A 22470-nucleotide genomic window follows, 5' to 3' on the forward strand; every position below is an offset into this window, starting at 1 on the left:
CAGTCTTCCAGATGAGGTCCACTTGGCAATGGGAGCCTCACCTGCTTTCCATCACGGAAGAAAGGTAGGATAGATTAACACCCACACCCATTCTTCAAATCCTTGCTGAGTAACCTTGGGCATGTTGCTATCTCTAAGCCTAACCTACCTTGCAGGGTTGTTGTGACATTAAGATAAGAGACACCATGGACACTTCTCTGATGTCCTTAGAAAAATGATGGGATAAAATTGTAAATGTATGAGTGGTCACGGATTAAGAGAGCTGGGCACCTCGGTTCAAAACCCGTTCATCCAATAAGTACACTGGGTGGTCTTGGGCAAGGCATGATCGCTCGGCCTAACATTCCTCACAGGGTTGTTGTGAAGACAAACTGCGGAGTCATCTTGAACTCCTTGGATGAAAGGTGGGGTATACATGAAAAAAAAGTGTGAAATAAACTACAGTACTGAGATTTTGAATATGAAGTGTTGTGAGAACCTCACTGGTTATCAAGAGTTGCTCTTACAACAAACCTGTAAGGCAGGTCAGTAGTGTTATCTATTATCTCTGAATCAAGTGAGGTACCTGAGAGAGAGGGCTGCCTGGCTTTAATGGCACGAGTACCCTCCGAGGTAGGTAGGTAGCCCTCCTGAGATGTTCCGTGTGTGGCTTTCTAGGTGATGTACATTCATAGCTGCGGTGAGCTTTCAACGGGGAGTTCCCATCTCTCACCTTCGTCATCGCGGCGGCCACTCGGCTCAATGCCTGAGAGTCTGGCTGATCATCCGATCTCTGCAAGGCTGCAACCTCTCCTGCTCGTTGTGATGAAACCTCTCGCTGACCAGGTGGTCAGTGGGCTTACAGCTGCCGGGGAGGGGGGCAGAGAGAGAACCGCCCGCTCAGGCTCATTCCCCGCTTGCTTCACCACCAGCCTGTCCACCCGCCTTTGGAGTGGCACAGTGCAGAGCAACAGAATAACACAGCCAGCCATGCAATCGGCGTTCACTGATTTCAAGGAGACTTAAATGTCCGTAGGATTGCAACCTTCGTCGTTGCAGAACGCGGGGTGGCTACAATGATCATGGAGACAGTGAGGAAGAGGGCGAGCTACCCCCACCTTTCTTTGTCTGATTCTCTCAAGAATAACACATCTCCCCCCAAATCACGGCAAGAGTTTGCTCCTGCTGCAAGCTTGCCCCACACAGGCATCCCCTCCCCCCTCCAGCCCCGGAAATCTCCCCTTCACACGCGTGCTCCTAGAACATGCAAAAATGCAATGCAAGGTCTCCTTTTCTCTTCCTCCTCCTCCTCTCGAACCGCGAGATAGGAGCTCCATTGCTCTAGTCTAAGTGTCGGAGGAGGAGGAGGGCAATGAATATTGATGAGGCTGCTGGGGCTCTATTGTGCAATTGGAGCTGCGAGGTGAAAGCACAGGCAGAATGGAGGTGGAGAGCTGCGGTTCGCTTGTAGGTTTGTGGCTTCAGTAGCAGCAACAGCAGTAGCAAGCAGCCAACAGCAGCAGAAGCCGCCTGCACTGGGGCGGGGGGAAGGGAAGAGGGGGGGCTTTGTTAGTTCCACACAATCGTCGCCCGTGGAAGACCCCCGCATCCTCGCCAGCCACAGCAAAGCGGCCACGATGGAGCAAGGACAGCAAGATCTGTAATGATCGTTATTAGCATTTTAAAAAGCCACCACCAGAAGGAAACGAAAGAAGAAGAAGGGGGAGCGGCGGCGGCGGCTCATCGGAGCCCTCCTCCCTCCAAGCCAGGAAAAGAGGCACGGAGAGACAGAGGAGAAAGGCGAGGAAAGGCCATTTTAACGTGGCTACGGTCTGCCTGCTGGGCAGCCGCGAGCTCCTGCTTTGGAGGTTGGTGGTGACTGGAAGATAGGGGAGAAAGCAAGGTGGATCGGTTGGGTTCTTGGCTGAAGCGGTTTTTTTTGGGGGGGGGGTGATGTTCCCCAGAGAGGGAGGAGTGTGTGTGTGTTTTAATCCCTCGTGCTGTTTCACTGAGAATGCTCTCTCCCTGCTGTTGTGATGTTTGCATCGGTGGCTTTGCTGGGTGCTCCTGGATCTACCTCTAGTTTTATCCGTGCCGGTGACTGGGAGGGTTTGGTGGGTAGAGAGGGAGAGGGAGAAATTACCAAATTCTTGGGGCACTCACTCCAGCCAGGCTGCTATTTGTTTTGTTCTGAAAATAATGTAAAAATACTATCATTGTTCTTGTTAATGTTATTGGTTAAAGTGTCGAAAGGGGGGGGGAGTGGATTTCTATGGCAACAGAAACTGATGCCATGGGGAGATGTGGGCACGATGTGGCACCTGCCATGGGAAATGTGGGCACCTGGGGAGGGGGGTGTTACGAGGCTGAGCCGGGCTGTTGCAAGGAGCACCTGCTGCCTGACCAGCTGTCGGTTCCTGTGCACTGTGGAGGTTCTGGTAGAATTGCTTGATGTTTCTGCAGGCAGAGATGCCAGTCCTTGGCCACTGAAACTGAGAATGAGGTGGCCCCTCACCTTTGGAGGTTTTTATTACTTTTTTAGGAGAGACACTTTGGTACTTGGGAAGTAGTGCCGCTTCCTCTCTTCCCCCAGTCTTTTGCACTGCTGGTGGGCGAATTTAAATGTCAAGGAGCGTCCGCCCCTAGAGAAAGTGCCTGTTCAAATTCTTCTTTACAGTTTGTGTCTGAAAATTCCGACTCCAAAGAATAGGATGAGAAGATCAGATATTACCGAGGAGTTGGAAGGAGTTTTATCCAGTGACCTTCGTTCTCCAGTAGCTGACTGATCTTGTGGAAGTCTCATGCCCTGTTTCAGTCATCTGTGGTGGGTGAAAGGCTGAGGGTTTTCAAGCTAGAAACTTACAAATGTGTGAGGGTGTCAGTTTTGTAGATTCCCCACATATTTAGCTCTTTTGAGGCACCCCAGGTAGCTGAGTCCACAGTAGCGAAGGGAAAGGTGCCAAGCCACAAGATAAATCTGCCGTGTTAGGATACTTACACAGTTCTGATCTACTCTTCTGGTAGCTGGATGGTGTTTTTATATCCTGTTAAGCAAAAAAAAAAAAAAAAAGTTCTGCCTTTTGGTTTCAACACAAGTGTGGGATTCCACGGTTCTCTTGATTTGTGCAGCTATCTTGGTCTGCTGGCATGGAGGGATAGGTCTCCAGCTGATGCCAGCTGTCTGCTGACACTGCTCTTGTTTTCTGGTATCTTTTCATTTTTATTTTATCCGCCTGGGTGGATACATACAGCAAAGGTGGGGTGGAGGAGAGCATCTCTTCTCTCCATTGCCAGTTGCTCAACTCATCTTGGCCTTTGGAACATAAGAAGAGCCTGGTGGATCAGGCCAGTGGCCCATATAGTCCAATTTCCTGTTTTCACAGTGAGAACCAGATGCTCCAGTGGGAAGCCTGAGCACCACAGCACTCTTCTCTCCTGCAGTTTCCAGCAACTGGTATTCAGAAGCATACTATCTCCTCTCCTTTGGGTTCTCTAGGCATTGCTAATCTGTCTGGGACAGAATATTTCCCAGGTTTACCTGAATTTGGGATTGACTGGATCAGCGTGCAGCCTGCAAGCACCAGTGTCTGAGCAGGGAACCCCCCCAGACTATCAGAAGGTGTAGGAGGGTTCTTTACTCTTACTTATTTTATTTATCAATGTTGTGATTCTATTTACACTTTCCTGGGAGTAAATCCTGTTGAATTCAGTGGGACTTAGTTCTGTGTAGACAAGTGTAGGATTGTGCTGTAAAACATGTAATAGTCTCTGCCTTGACTAAACATGCGAGGTGGCTAAAGGTCAAAGGTGGTGGGAGAGAGAAACTTGATACAAAACAATAAATAAATAAAGCCAAATGAATGAAAGGAGAATAAAATAAAAACTTCAGCAGTGCCAGTACAGAGAGACAAAGAGAGAGAGAGAGAGAGAGGAGGGCTCAATGCACAACATCCAGCCAGGTCAAACACATATGTCTAAAAACCAGTGTTTTGATCTAGGCCGTGGAAAGCTATCTTATGCCGAATCAGACCATTCGTCCAACTAGCTCAGTGTTACCCGCTTTAGGGGTAGCTAATGTGGTGCCCTCCTAATGTTGGACTTCCGCTCTCATCTGTCCCAGCCAGCCTGGCCAGTGGTCAGGGATGTTGACTGTTGTTGTTCATATGGAAGACACCACTTTGGCTATCTCTGGTCTACCCTGATTGGCTGCAGCTCTTCAGAGTTTTAGGCATGGGTGTTTCCCAGTACTACCTAGAGATGCCAGGGATTGAACCGGAGACCTTTTGAAAGCAAAGCAGATGCTCTGCCACTGAGCAACACCCCTTCCCTGGAGCATCAGGCAAAACCAATGCAGAGAATCCTACAATCCGAGTGTCACAATAAAAAAGGCCCTGACGTGCAGCCACCTCAGTCCAGGAATGGGATATAGAGCAGAGACTATTGCCAAAGAGAGGTGGTGTTTCCTCTTTTCTCCTCTGGTTGAGTAGCCATAGGAGGAAGGAAAAGTAAGTAGCCCCATTCAGTTGCTTGAGTCTCAATATATATTAAGCACCAAGACTTCATGAAAGTTTGAATGAACCAGTGTCATCGCAGAGCAGGGAACACTCAGCAGAAGTTTGGCTGGTTGGGTTGGTCTGCAAAGCTCGTCTTACCTGTCCCCTGCTCTTGTCTCTTGGGCACATTGTTTTCTTTTACCATGCTGCTGGTTTATAAAGCCTAGTGCTGTGCCTAGGGCTTTTCAGTGTTTGGCCACCTACATGTGGAAGAATTTGAAGAGGGGCTGAGCCCACGTGATCTGCTTCCTTTTCCCTTAATCACTTTTTCACTGTGCTTGATTACAAAGGGGTTATTGCCTGCGCACAATCCTTGCAGAAACTATTGTAGGCTTTGCATTTGGTTCGGACAGCTAAAGGGGTCCCCACTGGATTGGTTTCAATCAATATTGTTGCAGTTGATGAGGCAGTCAAGTTGGGCAAAGGATGGGTGAGAGAAGTGGCTGGTACTTTGCTGCGTTAGATCACACCCACACCATATATTTAAAGCACGTGGCTTCCCCCAAAGAATCCTGGGAACTGTCATTTGTTAAGGGTGCTGAGAATTGTAGCTCTGTGAAGGGTAAACTACAGTTCCCAGGATTCTTTTGGGAAAGTAATGTGTTTTAAATAAATGTATGGTGTGAATGGCACTTTTGGCCCATTTAGCCCAGAGTTGTCTACACTAATTGGCAGTGCCTTTCCAAGGCCTCAAGCAGCAGCCTTTCCCAACTCTCTTTTTACCCGAGACCCTTTTAACTGGACATGCTGGGAATTGAACATGGAAACTTTATGCATGTAAAGTATGTAATCAGTCGCTGAGTTATATGCCATTCTCCACATGGCCATAACTTCCACTCCTGAATCTGGACACTGCTTTCTCCAGCATGATGGTCCCTCCTGAGCTGTCTCTGCCCATTCAGGCTGCACATACACCATACATTTAAAACACGTGCCCCATTCTGATACTTGGTATTAACTTTCGGATCAGGCTAAAGACTGGTTTTGAAGTTGCTTTTGCCTGCTGGTATGTTTAAGAGGGTGAAGATAGACGTGTTTGTTTTGCTAGGACAGTCCTATGCATGCAGTTGATGGACCAACTTTGAAAGCCTTTACAGGTTGCATGCATTAGACTTGTGTTATGAAGATTGGTGTCTTTTAGCTGTTCCCATTCCCACATCTGTAACGTGTGTCTTAAAGGGAATTTTCTCTCTCTCTCTCTCTCTTACATGGTCTTTCTTGCTTTTCTTTTACTACACATAAATCTATCGATGCTAATACTGGATCCAAAATACAAAGATGATTAGCAAAAGTAAAATAATTAGCAAAGTAAAATAAATTTGCTACAACAATCTGGAAAGGGGATACGCGGTCACCTTTATTAGTCTTCTCTCTTGTGTAGGGCTTTGTACTTGTGTGTATGTGGTGTTTTATTAAAATAAGATAAATAATCAGTTCTATGACTTCCCAAGTTCATGACTACACTGTGGCTGCAATCCAGGATGGGTATATAAGCCCCATTGGAGACATACTTCTGAGTAAAACTGCATAAGATAAATTCCACTGAATAAAATGATTCAATTCTGAGGAAGGCCACCCATGCTTTACATTTAAAACAATAGTATACCACTGTTCCTCCAAAGAATCCCAGGAATTGTAGTTTATTAAGGGTGCTGAGAGTTGTTAGGAGAATCCTGTCCCCCCCCCCAAGCTACAGTTCTCAGAGACGTTTTAACAGTCAGTTCCTCTTTCTGGGGAACTCTCAGAATTGTAAGTCTGTGAGGGGACCAGGGAGGTCAGTTCAATTTCATGTTAAATATGTAATGGAAGACAAAACACCCAAGTGTTGTTGACAGTGGCTAAATTTCTGTCAACACCAATGAGAATGAGAGGACAACTTCCCACCTCAAACGGCAAGGACCACTTTGAGGACAAATCCAAGATTTTAGTAGACCTATGTAACTGTTGTTATTATATACTATTGATGTTTTTATTGTTTTTGACTGAAACTATAGAGCATTGTATGGTTTTACTGCATGCACAGTGTTTTATCTTTGTATTTATGTATTGTAGTCCTGGTCTATTGACTGTAATTATATCTGTCTATATGTTTAGATGCACGAACACGCACAGGCTATTGGCATTTGGTGCAGTTAGGGACAAAAGCAAATCAAAACCAATTACCTGCGTGTGTGTATAGATAAGACAGGCAGATAGAAAGACAGGCAGATAAAATTAAAGTCAATAGGCCAGAAATACAACAGATAAATACAAGTTCAAAGGAACTGTAGCAAGCGGTCCAAAAGGGAACTAGTTGATACAGAAATATTACAGGATTAAAACTGTTTGTCCTGTAATTACTTGCACGTGGTGCATCAGTTTATTGGGTTTGGATGAATGAAGATGGGGCAGCATCAGCCTATGTGAACAGCCAGTTCCCCCTGCATCTTCCTACAACTGGCACACCAAGACTGTAACTCTGTGCAGTCTTGCCTGGTGGCGGCCCTGCTTACATACAGAAGATTCCAGGTTCAACTCCTGGCATGTCCAGGTAGGGCAGGGACAAAGCGCAGTCTGAAACCCTGGAGAGCCACTATGGGACAATACTGAGCTAGGAGGACTAGTGGTCTTGCTCCATATCAGGCAGCTTCCTGTGTTCCACAGGTTAAGTGTACTGGTATTCATGTAGCAGTGGTAATTAAATGGGCCACTGTGGCTGTTTCTCCTTCATAATGTTTCATTTTGAAGAAATTAACTCCAGTTTATTTTTTCATTTGTAATATCTATGCACCATGTTTCAGCAGAAAGAGTGGAGGTTTATAATAGCTTAAAAAACAAGGGCAAAGTACAAAATAAAATGATGAAGCTATATTAATACAAACAGACATTCAAAACAACATAAAGCTATGAGCATCTGTCTGAATAAAAGCGTTTCCCCCCTGCCTATGGAAAGAGACTAAGGAAAAACATACATAGACTTTCTGGAGAAGACAGTTCCACAACTTGGCAGCCCCTAAAGCTCTGATTCAAAGAACCAGTGTGGCATACTGGCTAGAGTCTTGGAGTATGATTGGGCAGACCCAAGTTCAAATCCTTGTGCAGTCATGAAGCTCACTGAGAGATCTTGGGCCAGTCACACACTTCCAGCCTAACCTACTTCGCTGTGGGGATTGTTGTGGGGATTAAATGGAGAGGGACTCACGTATACCACCAAGAGCTTTTTGGAGGAAGGATACAATAAAACTGTATTGTAAATAGTCATGACTATCCTACCTCCATTTTAAAAAATGGAATCCAGAGTAGGGCCTCATTACAAAACCATAAGGCCCCAGCAGGCTCAAATAGGTGAAGACACTCCTTGATATACTTAGACCATACAGGGCTTTAAAGATCAACACCAGCGCTTTGAAATGAGCCCAGAAATAAACAGGTAACCGCTCCAGATGCTTCAGGGCTGTGCGGATTTCAGACTTGGTGGATCTTCTCTTATTTTTTAGTAGCTCTGAGATCTATCAGCCTTGTAGTAGAACCACCCAGGTGTAATATAGTGGCTGGGATGGTGCTGGGATGACTCGAGGGACTGAGCCAATTACCTGCGCAAACATCAATAGACATACAATGGGATGTCCCGCACATATACACATCCAGATCTGCTTCTGAATTACTGGCCAGATCTGGACAGAGACAACCAAAATTTGTTTACAAGTGAGTGACACCCAGCCTGATAAGCAATTACCACACACCAGACTTGGCTCACACGCAAACATTATTTCAGCTTAATGTGCTATTGTTAAAACTATTTGCAGCTTGAAACCCATACTGATCTTCTGCAAATCATGTGGAGATCTACCAGTAGATCTACCAGTAGGTCTGCCTAGCCTTGCTTTAGAAAGAGTGTCATCTGTTCTTTCCGAACCTATGTATGTCATCAGGTGGTCAATGGCATTATATGCTTTATCTAGCTGTGTGTGTGTGTGTGTGTGAATATTATATGATACAGCCAATCATACAATTAATTTTAGCTTTGTAAGATTCTGCATTTGTTGAAGGATCTGTAAGACTCAGCCCTGTGCAGAACAGAAATAAATAAAACAAGCTTCACAATCCTGACTGCAAGGACTGTATTTCTAGGTGTCTGGGATCTTTGCAGTCCTTAATTAATGAATTTTAACTTAATGAGTCTGAAAAGCTATCCTGCAAGCAATTACTGTTTATGGGTTATCGTTTTTATCCATTTATTTTAATGTGTCTGATTATATTTCTCTATATGGTATAGTAGCATAAATATGGGGGGGAATGGTAATAACATGTGTAGGTGGCTATACAGTGGAGTACACAAAACTGCTGCTGTCTTGTTTCTTGTTTCTGTTCATATTGACTCCTAGTTAGGAATGTAGGAATTTTGTAAGAGCTGGTTGATATGAGCTGGCTGAAACTTCAGGCAAAGGTGCTCACTGCCAAAATAAGGCAGATCTTGATGAAAGTTGTAGATATTGGATTCCTGAGTAGTTGTATTAAACAAAGCCCTGCTTGGAGTAGATCCATTGAAATTAATGAACATAAGTTAGTCATATTCGTTAACTTCAATGGGTCTACTCTTGAATAGGTCTAACATTGAATACCACCCTAGATTTACTGTTTACAGGACAAAAGGCAGGAAAGTAGCCACATTGATGATGATATAAATAATTAAGCTTTATCCAAGAAATTGTCAGGAGGTTTCGTATGGTTTTGAGAGACACTGAGCTTGCTTAGATGTCATGATAAACTGTGGATAGTTAAGCTTTACCCAAAAAATTGTCAGGAGGTTTCGTATGGTTTTGAGAGACACTGAGTTTATTTGGATGTCATGATAAACTATGGTTTATTATCATGATGAAAATAAGCTTCAGTGAGCCTTGTGCTCGTGTGCTTGTTTCTTCTGACATAGCCATGAGGAGGAGATTGGAAGTGTTTGCTTCTGTTTTTTTATTAGCTTGTTGATTCATCTGAATAAACTCTGGTTAATCTTCACTATGGTTTGTTTGAAACACAGCAGGTTCAAATAGTGAGTTATGAAGCTGGCTTGTTTCAACAAACTGTGGTTAAGATTAAGATTTAAGGTCCGGATGTAACACCAAAGAAGGGGAGGAGTGCATGAGCCTGATGCTGACCATAGACCATTCCTGTAATGATAAACCATGGTTTATCATGACATCTGAACTGGTGCAATGAATGAAGAAATACTACATGAGGGGAAAAAATATAAGAACTGTGTTTTACTTCTCAGTGTTATTTTAAAATTATTTTATGGAAACTGCTTGGTGAGGTTCACCTAGAAGCAATAGCCCTTTACTCACAAGCATGATCCTAAGCTTGTTTACTCAGAAGTAATTCTCACCAAATCCAAATGATATTTACTTCCTAGTAAGTGTTCTTGGTATTGCAGCCTCAAGTAGGTTTCTCAGAATCCATGTGAGAAGGAGATTGAGAAGAGCCAAGGAACAAAAATAATAAATATCATAGCAAATCTGGAGATTAATATGCAAAACACCCGAGGCAGAAAGCTGATTGGGTTAAAATTCAGTGGAATTGCCTGTTGGAGAGTTTGTATTCAGCCCTCTGGAACAAAGTGTCATCTCTCAAAGTTGTGCAGGGTTCAGAGCCAATCTAAACAGTCAGCAGCCTTACATGATGCATCTGTGTGTCAAGACTGTACCACTACAGACTACAGCAGGGAAGTCAAATATTTGTTTTTTTTTATCATTAATTTTTATTCAAAGTTTCAAAAACAGAACAAAACAAAACAAATTAATAACTAATACAATAAAATAAAATGTTGACTTCCGATTTGTCGCAGATCAGTTATAGGTCTATAATATATAACAAACCTGTCTCTTAATATATTACAAAATCACTTTCCTCCAGTAGTTATCTTAATTAATCATCAAATCTCATTAACATCACTTTATTCTTTCTGCAAAAAGTCAAAGAGAGGCTTCCACTCCTTGAGAAATATATCCATCGATTTTTCTCCAAATATATCAATTAATCCATCTCATCAAGTCTGCTAGGTCCAGTAGTTTCAATAGCCATTCTCAGTGTTAATTCCATCTTCCATCTCCATCCTTGCACCCATAATAATCTTGCTGTCATAGTCATAGTCATATAATAAAAGTCTGATAGGAATTTCTTTCATCACAAATATTTCCTTGCCATCAATTCTGAATGTACCACTGAAATGTTGTTGTAAAGCTGCATCTCTGCTCCTCCTTTCCACAGAATGCACCAGCACATCTCCCGAGAGTTTTTCCATTGTCACACATCTGGAATTAATTCTGTAAACTTTCTCCATTTCAAGTTCCATCAAATCCTTCCAATCCAGGAATTTTTTTTGAACCGTTGATATCTTTATCTCTAATCTCTTCACCAATTCCTTCAAGGACAGCGCTGAATTCCAAACAGTAATATTTGTCTCCAGGATCCATCATAGCCATAAAATCCAAATCTTTTTCCAAGTCCATATTTGATATATCTATTCCAATCTCCAGGGCTTGAACCTTTCCTTTAATTTTTCTTTCATCTTGTTTTATTTGTCCAGCCATATCTTTGGTCTCATCCACCTCCCCTCTCACAGAATCCTGAATTTCCTTCAGCTCCTGTCTCATTTTGCCAAATTCACTTTTCATCTCTTGTCTGCTATGTCTCAGCTCCTGTCTCACCAGCTTAATCTCATTCATTATTTTCTGAAACATATCTAGATAGAGAACCCCTTCCTGTACATCCAGGGTCTCAGCCACCTTCTTGATTGTCATTCTTAACTATTCCCAAGCAAAGAACAGTTTATTTCTTTTTCCAGTCACAAAGGAGTTAATCCTCCAAGCCTGCTGACATCACCCTCTAGACAGCACAAACTGCCTTATCTCTTATGTGTCCAAAAGTTCAAAACAAATTTAGTTCACAGCATCCAAATAATTAGTGGCATAAAAAATAAGCAGATTCGTCAAAAAAAAAAGTAGACCAGAAAAAATAGTCCCAGACACATAATACTCAAATGTCATAAAATCAGATTTCCTCTTTAGATTAGATGCCCCTCATCCGTTTATATCTTTAAAATGCACAATTCCATGCCAGCTTTTTGCAATAAAAAACAAAGATAGGCTATTTCGATTTTCTTCCTCCTTAATTCCGTGTATATGAGAGAAAGTTATAACTCACCCAGGGATTCTTTGTTGCTGAACCTTTAACAAATCTCTTTTACTGTAACGATAACAAAATGATAAGAGTAGATAGAAGGATGCTTGCCTGTTAAAATACGTTTTTCTTTAAAGAAAAAAAAGTCTTCCTTAATCAGTTTGAGCTTGCTTGAAATTCCCTGGCTCCGTCAGACGTTGCTGGCTGGTCCTTCATTCCTAATGAATTCAAGTCCCCCAACAAACACAACGAAGCTTGTGGATGATCTCTTCGTTTCTCCTTTGCCTGGGAGAAAGTTTTTACCAGTCAAAAAAAAACCTTTTGACTAGTTTTAAAACTGAAAAAGCTTCCTCTGAGACGGGAGCTCGCCTCAGAGGCAGACACAAGCGAAGCAATGCTTCCCGGAAGTCCAAGGGAAGTCAAATATTTGAATGCTCTTTCCCCTTCAGCCCTATAGAAGACTAGCCTTCCTTTTGAAATGCTAGTTTTGCAATGCAGGGCAGAGGGAGGGGAGTATACAAACGTTAATTAGATTTCTTGTCTGCCTCCTATAGTTTCTTGATCATGTAGTATGGCACTTACAGCAGGGATGAGATATCTGTGGCCATACAGATATTTGTTGGACTCCAACTCCCATCAGCCCTAGCCAGCATAGCCAGTGGCCAAGGATGATGGGAGTTATAGGCCAGCAACATGTGGAGGGCCAAAGATCCCCCATTGCTTGTTTACAGGATACTCATATATTGCTTTTCTGTTGTTTGAAGTGCTTTGAAATAATTAAATATACAGTAGGGCCCTGCTCATATGGCGGGTTCTGTTCCGGACCCCCGCCGTAAAGCGGAAATCGCCGTAATGCGAAACCCATTGATGATAATGGGACGCGTCGTGCGAAAATGATGTCAAAATGGCGCACGACAGAAAAAACAGCCGTAAAAACGGAACAAGCGCCTTAATGCGGGGACTTTCCCTAATTGAAAGCCGCCTCATTAGCAAATCGTTGTAAAGCGAAGTGCCGTAAAGCAGGGCCCTACTGTACAGAGAAACAGGAAATGGGATTGCTAAGTGACCAGAACAAAATCACCTGTTTTCTGTAGCTTTAACGGCAGCTTGATCTTCAGAAATCAAGTGGATCTTTTTGCAGCAATGAGATAAGCTTGAAGATGAAGTTGCTGTTTACAAGTTCAGGAACAGGGGTCAGTTAAAAAAGAAGTAGCAACCCCAGCAAGACATGTTCCAATACCACAATCCAGAATGACAGACACAAGGGTCTGGTGCAAAGATTCTCTACAGCAAGGAACCTGTGCCCCTTCGGATGTTGTGGGACTATAATTCCCATCATCCTTGGCCATTGGCCATGCTGACTGGGGCTTATGGGACTGCAACATCTAGAGGACCAAAGATTTCCCATCCCTGCTCTACGTAAAATGTAAACAGACTGCCTTCAAGTCAATCTTGACTTATGGCGACCCTATGAATAGGGTTTTTATGGTAAGCGGTATTCAGAGGGGGTTTACCATTGCCTTCCTCTGAGGCTGAGGCAATGACTGGCCCAAGGTCATCCACCCAGTGAGCTTCATGGCTGTGTGGGGATTCGAACCCTGATCTCCCAGGTCATAGTCCAACACCTTAACCACTAAACCACACTGGCTGTCCCCTGCTTTACAGCTATGCAATATTTTGTTCTGTTTATATGAGTTTTTTAAAACGTCCCCCAACTAATATAATTCTGAAGTCAGCTTACTATGCCTAAAGCTGTTATTACTATTCAGGAACAGATGGCTTAGTAGAACTGGGGGATGGGGGAGGGGAGTTCTCAAAATTATTGAGGTGAAATTGAGGTTTGGCTGTGAATTGATGTCAATTCCACTTCAAATATCTACAATCTAGAATGTTGCCCCAGGCATTTAATGGGTAAAGTATGTGCCCCTCCTACGTTTTTGGAAGGACATTTGCTTCTTCAAACGATTCCGCCCTTTCTCTTTACTGTCCTTTGTGTCTGGAACTGCCTCCCAGACTGCCTCTGGGATGCCGACTCTTCACAATTCCTTCCCATCCATCCTCAACTCCACCTTTTCCATTGAGCCAGGGATGGGGAACCTGTGGCCCTCCTGATGTTGCTGGACTCAAACCCGCATCCTCCCTGACCATTGGCCTTACTGGCTGAGGCCAATGGGAGTTGGAGTCCAACAAACATCTGGAAAATCGCAGGTTCCCTGTCCCTGCCTTATAAAGCTGGTGTGGTATAGTTGCTGCCCTGGGTTTCTTTGGTAGGAGGGGCAGGATAAAAATTCAATAAAAAATGGTAATAATAATATTAAATAGTGAACAGTGATGCGTCAAACTAACAATGGGGAGTCCAAGCCCAAATCCCCATTGGGACATGAAATTCACTGAGTTACTTTGGGCCAGTTTGTTTGTTTAACTTACCTTACAGGATTATTGTGAGGATAAGACTGGGGAAAGAACTGTGCTCATTGACTTGAGCTCCTTAGAGCAAAGGTGGGGAACCTCAGGCCTGGAGGCCAAATGTGGTCTCCCAGGCCTCTCTGCCCAGCCTTTGGGAGTCTTCCAGGTCACACTTCTCACTTTGCACCCTCCTTGGCTGTTTATGCCTTGCTTGCCTGCGTGGAGGATAGAGACATGGGAAGCTACCTTATATTGAGCCAGACATTTAGGTCCATCTAGCCCAGCAGGGCTGTGGAGTCGGCGTTGTGGAGTCGGAGTCAGGAGCAATTTTGGGTGGAGTCGGAGTCGGTAGAAATGTACCGACTCCGATTCCGACTCCTTCATAAATGTCAAATGTATATTAACTAGTAATAACAAATTTACTGTAGTAAAATGGTAGCACAAGGCATTTCATCACCACCACATGAATCCAGAGCTTGGAAAAGTTACTTTTTTGAACTACAACTCCCACGAGCCCAATCCCAATATACATTTGCCATTTATGAAGGAGTTGGAGTCGAACAGTAGAGAAATAGAGGAGTCGGAGTCGAAGGTCTGACTCCACAACCCTGTAGCTCAGCATAGTCTATGACTGCGAGAGGCTCTCCAGGGTTTCAGGAAGGGAATATTCCCAGCCCTACCCGAAGATACCAGGGATTGAACCTGAGACCTTCTGCATGCAAAGCAGATGCTCTGCCACTGAGTTACAGTCAGAAACATCTTTGCATAGCTGGAATGCAGCCCGCCATACAAAGGTGAGAGTCGTATCTATTGGTCCGGCCACTTTTGCCTCTCACCTCGGCCGTCACTGGCATCTGGCCCCTGAAAGGTTTCCCATTAGGGAAGGTGGCCCTCAGGCTGAAAAGGGTTCCCCACCCTTGCCTCAGAGGAAAGGCAGGATATACATTTGATAAGTAATTTGATCAATAAATAAAATGCTTCAAGGCACCCACATTAGAGGCACTGATCCTCTTGCCCACCTTTATCCTCTCACACCTGTGGATGACCACAGCAGGTGGGAAAAGTGTAGATGACAGAGTTGCTGCAGCTGCCACTCTGAAGAAACTGGCCCTGCTCCTGTGCTTTTAATTGATACAAAGGCTTTTTCCTGGCATGGAGCTAATTGCTAATTGCTGTAAACCCAACTGCTGCTAGAGGCGCAGCTGAAAAGGGCCGGCTGAAAATTTGGCAACCCCCACTGCAGCTCTGCCCTGTGAAGAGTCTGGCAACCTTAAGCCAGGATGTATTAAAATGGTGGTGAGAGGATTACTTTTTCTTTCCCTTGTCACGCTTTTCAGCATAGCCTTTTTAGGTGTGGTCTGGTTCTTAGTGATTTTAGAGATTGCAAGTCTAGAGAAATGGGAGTTGTTAATTATTACAGATTAATTACTCTGAAGAAAAAAGGGAGTGATCCTGGGTATGATATAATATATAGGTCCATTCTCAAGAGGCTAAAACAATTCCTTTACTGGTACAGTTTTTCTTTATTTATTTAAGAATAGATGCCCATGTGGTGAGGCCCAACACCAGCCTTGTTGCAGCTTACCTGGACAGGGGCACGCATGGGTGCAGTGGCAGAGCCAATCCAACACTCCCATTGGCATGCCACGCAGTCCCAACCTTATTTCCAACCTGCCCTGCCCTATTAGGGAGGGGCCATAGTTTAGTGGTATAGTACCTGCTTTGCATGCAGAAGGCCCCAGGTTCAATCCCCTTGCTGAAACCCTGTAGAGCTGCTGCCAGTCAGAGTAGACAGTACTGAACTAGATGGACCAACAGTCTGAGTCAGTATTATACAACTTCCTGTCCCCATCCTGGTAAGCTGCAGCGATGCCAGTGTTGGGAGGGTAGCTCCCCACCACAACCACACAGACAGCTGCTATTATTTAATGAATTTAGATGCTGCCATTCAAAATATATCTCCCCACGGCAGCTTAGAACATATAAAAACAATTAAAAACCATATCAAATATCAAATAATACACCAATAATCATAGCAGCAGTGACATATATCACCTCTCCTAATCCAATTATGTCAAGCAGGTAGCCCATTAAAAATTAAAGGTTTTCCTTAAAATGTTTTTAGAGTCCAGATAATTGATAGCAGGGAGAGTGCTGATAGTCTGTCTCAGGGAGTGCCATAACCATAAGTAAGATCTTTGTCACTGATTTTTAATCCCTGGCCTGTTTGTGTGGGCTGTGGCAGGCCTTCAGGTAACTTTCCTGCACGTGTTTAAGAGCTTTAAAAGTCATGACCATCACTTTGAGTTAGGCCTGGAAGCATACAGGTCATCTTATGGATCAGTAACTGGTTAAAGAACAGTAAGGAAATATTAGGAATAAATGAACAGTTCTCACACTGGAGTCATGTAAGAAATGGGACTCTCCAAGTATCAGTATCTGTGCTTTTTAAACTTGTTCATAAAGGATCTAGAGTAAGGGGTGAGCACCTAGGTTTGCTCATCCCTCATTGCAGATTCTTTATCAATAAGTTTATGCTGATGAGTTTGCTGATGACTAGTTAAAAGGGGGGGATTCTGAGAAGCCCCCAAAGGGTATCTCCAAATGGGAATGGGCATTAAAACCTCAAATGCAGTTCAGTGTAATCAAGTGTAAACAGATGTATGTTGAAGTAAAAAATTCTTAATTTCACAGGTACGATAACGGTGTCTGAACTGGCAGTGATTGATGGGGGTTGTAGTTATACAGATCTATGGTAGTGCAGTGTCATTGGAATACTGTGTACATTTCTGATCGCCAAACCTCAAAAACGATATTGTAGAGCTGGAAAAGGGAGAGAAAAATGATCAAGGAGATGAAGCAACTTCCCTATGAGGAAATGTTAGAGGAGTAGAAAAAAATACGCATGGCGTGGAGAAAGTGGAAAGAAGGAAATTTTTCTCCTCTCATAATACTATAGAACCTGGGGTCACCCAATGAAGGTAAATGTTAGAAGATTCAGCACAAACAAAAGGAAGTACTTCTTTACACAGTGCATAGTTAAACTATGGAATTCTTTGCCACAGGACACAATGTGGGCCACCAACTTGGATGGCTTTAAAAGAGAGTTGGACAAATGAATGGAAAATAAGTCTTATCAATGGCTGCTAGTCATGATAACTATGTACCACCAGTATCAGAGGTTGTATGCCTCTGAACATCAGTTGCTGCGAGGACAGTAGCTATTATGTACGTATCCTGCTTGCAGATTTTGCAGAGGCATCTAATGCTTTTAAAGGCAACCACACGTAAAGTGCAATGGAGTAGTCCAGTCTGTATGTAAACAGGACATGGGACACTGTCTGAAATCTGCCATGTCTGGATAGGGTTGCATATGTAAATTTATATTTACAGGTACCCTGAATTTGTTCTGAGAGTACCAATGTACACCCTTCACAAACTACAGTTCCCAGGATTCTTTGGGGGAAGCCATGACTGTTTAAAGTGGCATGATAACTGCTTTAAATGTATTGTGCACCCCTAAGTAGAGGTCAGGCATTGCAGTTGGAGTTCCTATAGCAGTGTGGTTCAAAAGCCCACTAGTGGATATGCAAGCTCTAAATGTTGAAGGCCCCACGTTCAGTTCCAGGCCTCTCACTAAGATAGATCTCTACCTGAGGCATTCCTTCCATTCAGCCTGGAGATATTTATTTTTATATATTTTTATATATTTCCCATATTGCTATCCTGCCCTTCATCCGAAGTGAGAGTGGGGAGAAACTGAGGGATAGATAAACTGGGGGGGGGCGAGATGAAAGAGACCCTAAAGTATATATTTAAAAGAGTTAGGAAAGCTGTTTTGAAACTTAGGATAAACAGTTATGTTAGATCTAGAAATGAGAACAGTAAGAACTCTGTATTTAAAGACTGCTTGTTCTGATTGTTTACATTCCTTGATGTTTCTGTTTAGCCATGTGTTCTGATCTGGGTGAAATTCTGGGGTAAATACATCTCGTTCCATTTTTTGTGTGTAAAGTGAGTGTCCTACTGCTGTCTGTAAGTCGGTAGAGTCAGTGGAATTTTTAAGGTGAAGTTTGGACATTTTAAGGGGAAGCATGGTGATCAGACCCTTGCAAGGGACCTGGGAACATCACAACAGAGATGGTACTGGGTTGTGATAACAGAAGGCCTGTGCCTCTTAAAGCAAGTTGCCTGTGGGTGAGGGTTATCAGACACTGTATCACAGGGCACCTATTTTAATAGGACATTCCTCGTTTACAGAATGTCGCTGTCATATTGATGCTTTATTCCTGCATGTCATAACTCCATGGAGCTCCATAAAACATTAGCCTCAGCGGTACCTTGGACATATTTATTTGCCAAATGTATCTTTTCCTAGCCTACAGAGATGAGATGGAGGCTTGATGTAGGAAGCTGAGTCCTAGCTTACAAGGGTTTCTTAGTCTCACAGCCTTTCAAAAGGATTCAAGATACACCTTTAAGCAGATGCGCAGTGCCTTTCTGGTATGGTGTAGTGGGTTTTGTATCATACTAGGGACACCCAGATTCAAATCCACAGTCGGCCATGAAGTTCATTGGGTGACCTTGACCCAATCGTCAGCTCTCAGCTAACCCTACCTCACAGGGTTGTTGTTGGGGCAAAATGAGGGTGGGGGAAGAAGAACCATGTACCCAAACTCCTTGGAGGAAGGGCGGGATATACATGCAATTAATAATAATTTTCTTGAGCCATAGTGCATCTCAAGTTGACTGTTAAGATTTGTTTGAGTTTATGAAGATCAGTAAACTTGTCCCGTGGAAGCCAAGTTGCTGGGCGCTCCTTTGCTTCCCAGGGCATGGTTCAGGTTGTCCCTTCTCTAACACATCCCACACTGGGTGTGGTGCCATCGTCCCCTGAGGAGACGGCCGATTGCATTAGTCCTGAAATAGTTCACTAGGTAACTAGGTTAAGTACTGAGTCATCCGCCCACTCGCTTATATAACGTTGGATGGGCTTTTTAAAAACAGGTGCCTCTAAAGGTCAGGTTCTTTACAGAAGTAAAGTGGCGGTACAGCAGTAGAAATTCTAGTGAGGGGTTGGATAGCGAATTAGGGGCTTTCAGCAACTGAAGGGAGGGTGGCAGAGGGAGGGAGCATTTTTCCAGAGCACCTTTGCATTTTGGGCCCTGCCCAGGGCTGTGTTACTGGATGGTGAAGCACAGTTGTTATTAACTTTGTCACCTAGCAAGCCAGCTCTGTTGGTTCATTGCTTACCAGGCAGCCTGTCACTCAAAGCCCTGGAAGCAAACAAGACCTTCACAAGCTGCTGCCCAGTCGGGTGCAAAACCGATGATGGCTAAAACAGATGCCAGGCATTGGTAGCTCTGGTGACTGACATGGCAGAGGTTTTTTTTTTTTTAATTAATCCACACAGCATGGGTTGAAAGAGGCATTGTGGCGCATAGCCCAGGAGAGAAAGAAACACGGCTCTTCCCAAAACAATTGTCTGCTGCCAGAAAAGCTTTTTGTGTGTGTGTGCATTATAATCAAATGTTGTAGTTATTTATAACATTTATATACTGTCTTTTAACTCAGTCCTTTAGGAGGTTTTGTACATTATTAAAGACAGAAAATACAGGGTTGTAGCAGTTGCTTTTCAGAGTAGACCCATAGAAAGTAATGGATCTAAATTATTCAGGTACATTAATTTCAGTAAGTCTGCTCTGAATAGAACTAGCACTGAATGCCACCCTATATTTACTGTTTCTGGACAAAAGGTGGAGTAAGTAGCCATACGGATGATATTAAAAATGGTTAAGCTTTATCCCAGAAACTGGCAGTGCTGCAATTCCCAGAGTGGTTTAGCAATCAATCCCTCTTCCCAGGGACCTCTGGGAACTGTAGCTTTGTGAGAGGAATAGCAGCCTCCTAACAATTGTCAGCACCCTTAACAAACTAGAGTTCCCAGGTTTCTTTGATGAAAGCTATGACTGTTAAAATTATATGATACTGTTTTAAATGTAAGGTGCAGATGTGGCCTTGGTTCTGGTGTGTGCTTGGTTGTGTGGTGCCCATGACAGTTTATTGAGTTTGAACACATGTCCACAGGCCTGAAAAGGTTGATACCCTCTGATCTGATAGAGATTCGGTTTAGCCATCTGTAAAGTCCAATTGCTTAAGTGGGCCCTTGCATTAAGGCAGGGATGGGGTACTTTTTGGCCCACTGGGCCAGGTCCTTATTGGTTCCCCATCCCTGCAAGACATCTTGTACAGGTGGGGTGACCCATGCACCAATCAAAGCCCTTTGTGCTGTGCTTCCCAGTAATCTGAGAGCCAGCTGGTTGTCAGGTGATTGGGAGCCACAACACTAGGAGCTTTGCCAGCCCAGTGCTTGTCACTTTCCAAGCCAAGCCAACTACATTGCTGCCTGTCCCATACCCGATGTCACATAACATCAGGTGTGGGGCAGGTGGACATAGTTTGGGGAAAATGGCCTCAATGGCCAAACTGGGAGTCTCCAGGTGTTCTTGCCAATGGTGAGGGATTATGGGAGCTGAAATCGAACATCGGGAAGGCAATAGGATCCCCATGCCTGCTATAGATAGATGTTGGAGATAACAGCCAGTATTGTGATGTCTAAGAAGAATATCTTGGTGACCTGCCCAGGGGCTTAAAAAAAGGTGTCATCAATATATATCAGGAATGACAAAGGTTTGGTGTATTTTCCCAGGCATTCTTCCCCAAGGTGATAGTAGGAATGTCTCCTGAGAAGCAAGAAACCATTTTGTATCCTGAGGCATTCCGTTCCTTTTCAAATGTGCCTTTAGTGACCGGGGATTGTATTGCCATAGAATGAATTACTGTTTGAAAGGGGCTGTAGCTCAGTAGCAGAGCACATGACTTGCATGTGGAAGATCCCAGGTTCAATCTCTGACATCTTCACATAGGACTGGGAATGTCAGTCAGTGTAAACAATACTGAGCTAGATGGATCAATGATTTGATGTGGTAATATCAGGCAGCTTCCTATGGTTGCATCATGTCTGACCCCACTTCAGGGTGCTGGCTTTAGCCTATAAAGCTTTTCCCCATATGAGCCTACCTGGACCCTCGACCTTTCTCTGTCTGCCTCCTCCAGGGAAGGTCCAGAGGGTGGCTTTTGTGATGACAGCCCCTCCACCCCACCCAGTTTCTCTCCCCAGGGAAGCTTGCCTAGCATCCACACTGACGTATTTTTGTCACTGCAGACATTTTTATTCTCCCAGGCATTTGCATGCTAATATTGTTCGGTTCTTGCAGCTATTTATCTGGGATCTTCCGTGCTTATCCTCGGCAAAGGAAATTTTTGTTTATTAATTGTTATTAGTGGATGATGACTTTTAGTGTGATGTTATTCATTTTAAATGTTATAATTGTTTGAATTGTATCTGTATGAGTTTTATTGTTACAAGTTGCCTTGAGAATATTTGGTAGGAAGCAATAAAACAAATAATAATAATAATTTTGTCTCTGTGTGTGAAAATCTTCTTTCACCTGACATGCTTGGTTTCCATGAGCAGGGAATCTTTGTGGAGCTGCTTTCCAACAAGTACCCCCTACCTAAACCAAAAGTATTATAAAGGGTCTGGAAGGACTGTACCTTCTGCCGGCCTGCACATTTAGATTGACACTCAGTAGCATCTGGACACTACTTCTGCTATAGTTTGTTCAGTCTTTACTGTCATTTTCTGGTCTATTAAGGCAGCATTTGCCAATCTGGTGCCCTCCAGCTGTTTTGGACTACAACTCCCATCAGCCACAGCCAGAAAAATCTGCTGTATGGTGTTAATGCACATGTAGGTGGTTGACCAGAAAGCCAAAGAATGTGGGTGTTTCAGGCAAAGAGTGTTATTGCTCTGAGATCATACTGATGAGCCAGGCTTTCTAGGAAATGGCAAATAGTGGGTTGAGACGACTCTACTTCTGAGGCTGCGTACACACCATATTTTTTAAGCATGTGGCGTCCCCCAAAGAATACTTGGAACTGTAGTTTGTTAAGGGTGCTGGGCATTGTAGCGCTGTGAACTACAGTTCCCAGGATTCTGGGGGGGGGGAGCCATGTGCTTTAAATGTTTGATGTGTATGCAGCCTGAGTAAGTCAAAGATACACATGGCTGTTGTCAGGTATCTCCCTCTGTGCCCATACAGTGCTACAATTGCTATAGTGGAACAGTACAGATTTTTATCTGTAGTTTAGGGGTGAAAAAAAACCTAGATGAAAATTGGTTAATATTTATTGAGAAAATCTGCGTAACACACTAGTGTTGGAATCGAGGTGATTTGATGTTGCTTGTTAAAACCAGTACAGTTTTTTAAAAAGACATTCTTAGACTGATTTGAAGCTGAACTCTAATAATCAAAAG

General features: G+C 43.6%; 1 protein-coding gene across 2 annotated transcripts in view; it reads left to right on the forward strand.

The window, feature by feature from the left end:
* Window positions 1-1376: 1376 nt before the first annotated feature.
* The window catches only part of ZMIZ2 (zinc finger MIZ-type containing 2), a 141099-nt gene continuing 120005 nt past the window's right edge, over window positions 1377-22470 (forward strand). For both annotated transcript variants that reach the window (XM_061593399.1, XM_061593398.1), the window contains exon 1: window positions 1377-1847. The gene's annotated coding sequence lies outside the window, so the exon portion shown is untranslated. The remainder of the gene's footprint in view (window positions 1848-22470) is intronic.

This window comes from Rhineura floridana, chromosome 12 (genome assembly GCF_030035675.1).
Source record: "Rhineura floridana isolate rRhiFlo1 chromosome 12, rRhiFlo1.hap2, whole genome shotgun sequence".
Taxonomy (NCBI): domain Eukaryota; kingdom Metazoa; phylum Chordata; class Lepidosauria; order Squamata; family Rhineuridae; genus Rhineura; species Rhineura floridana.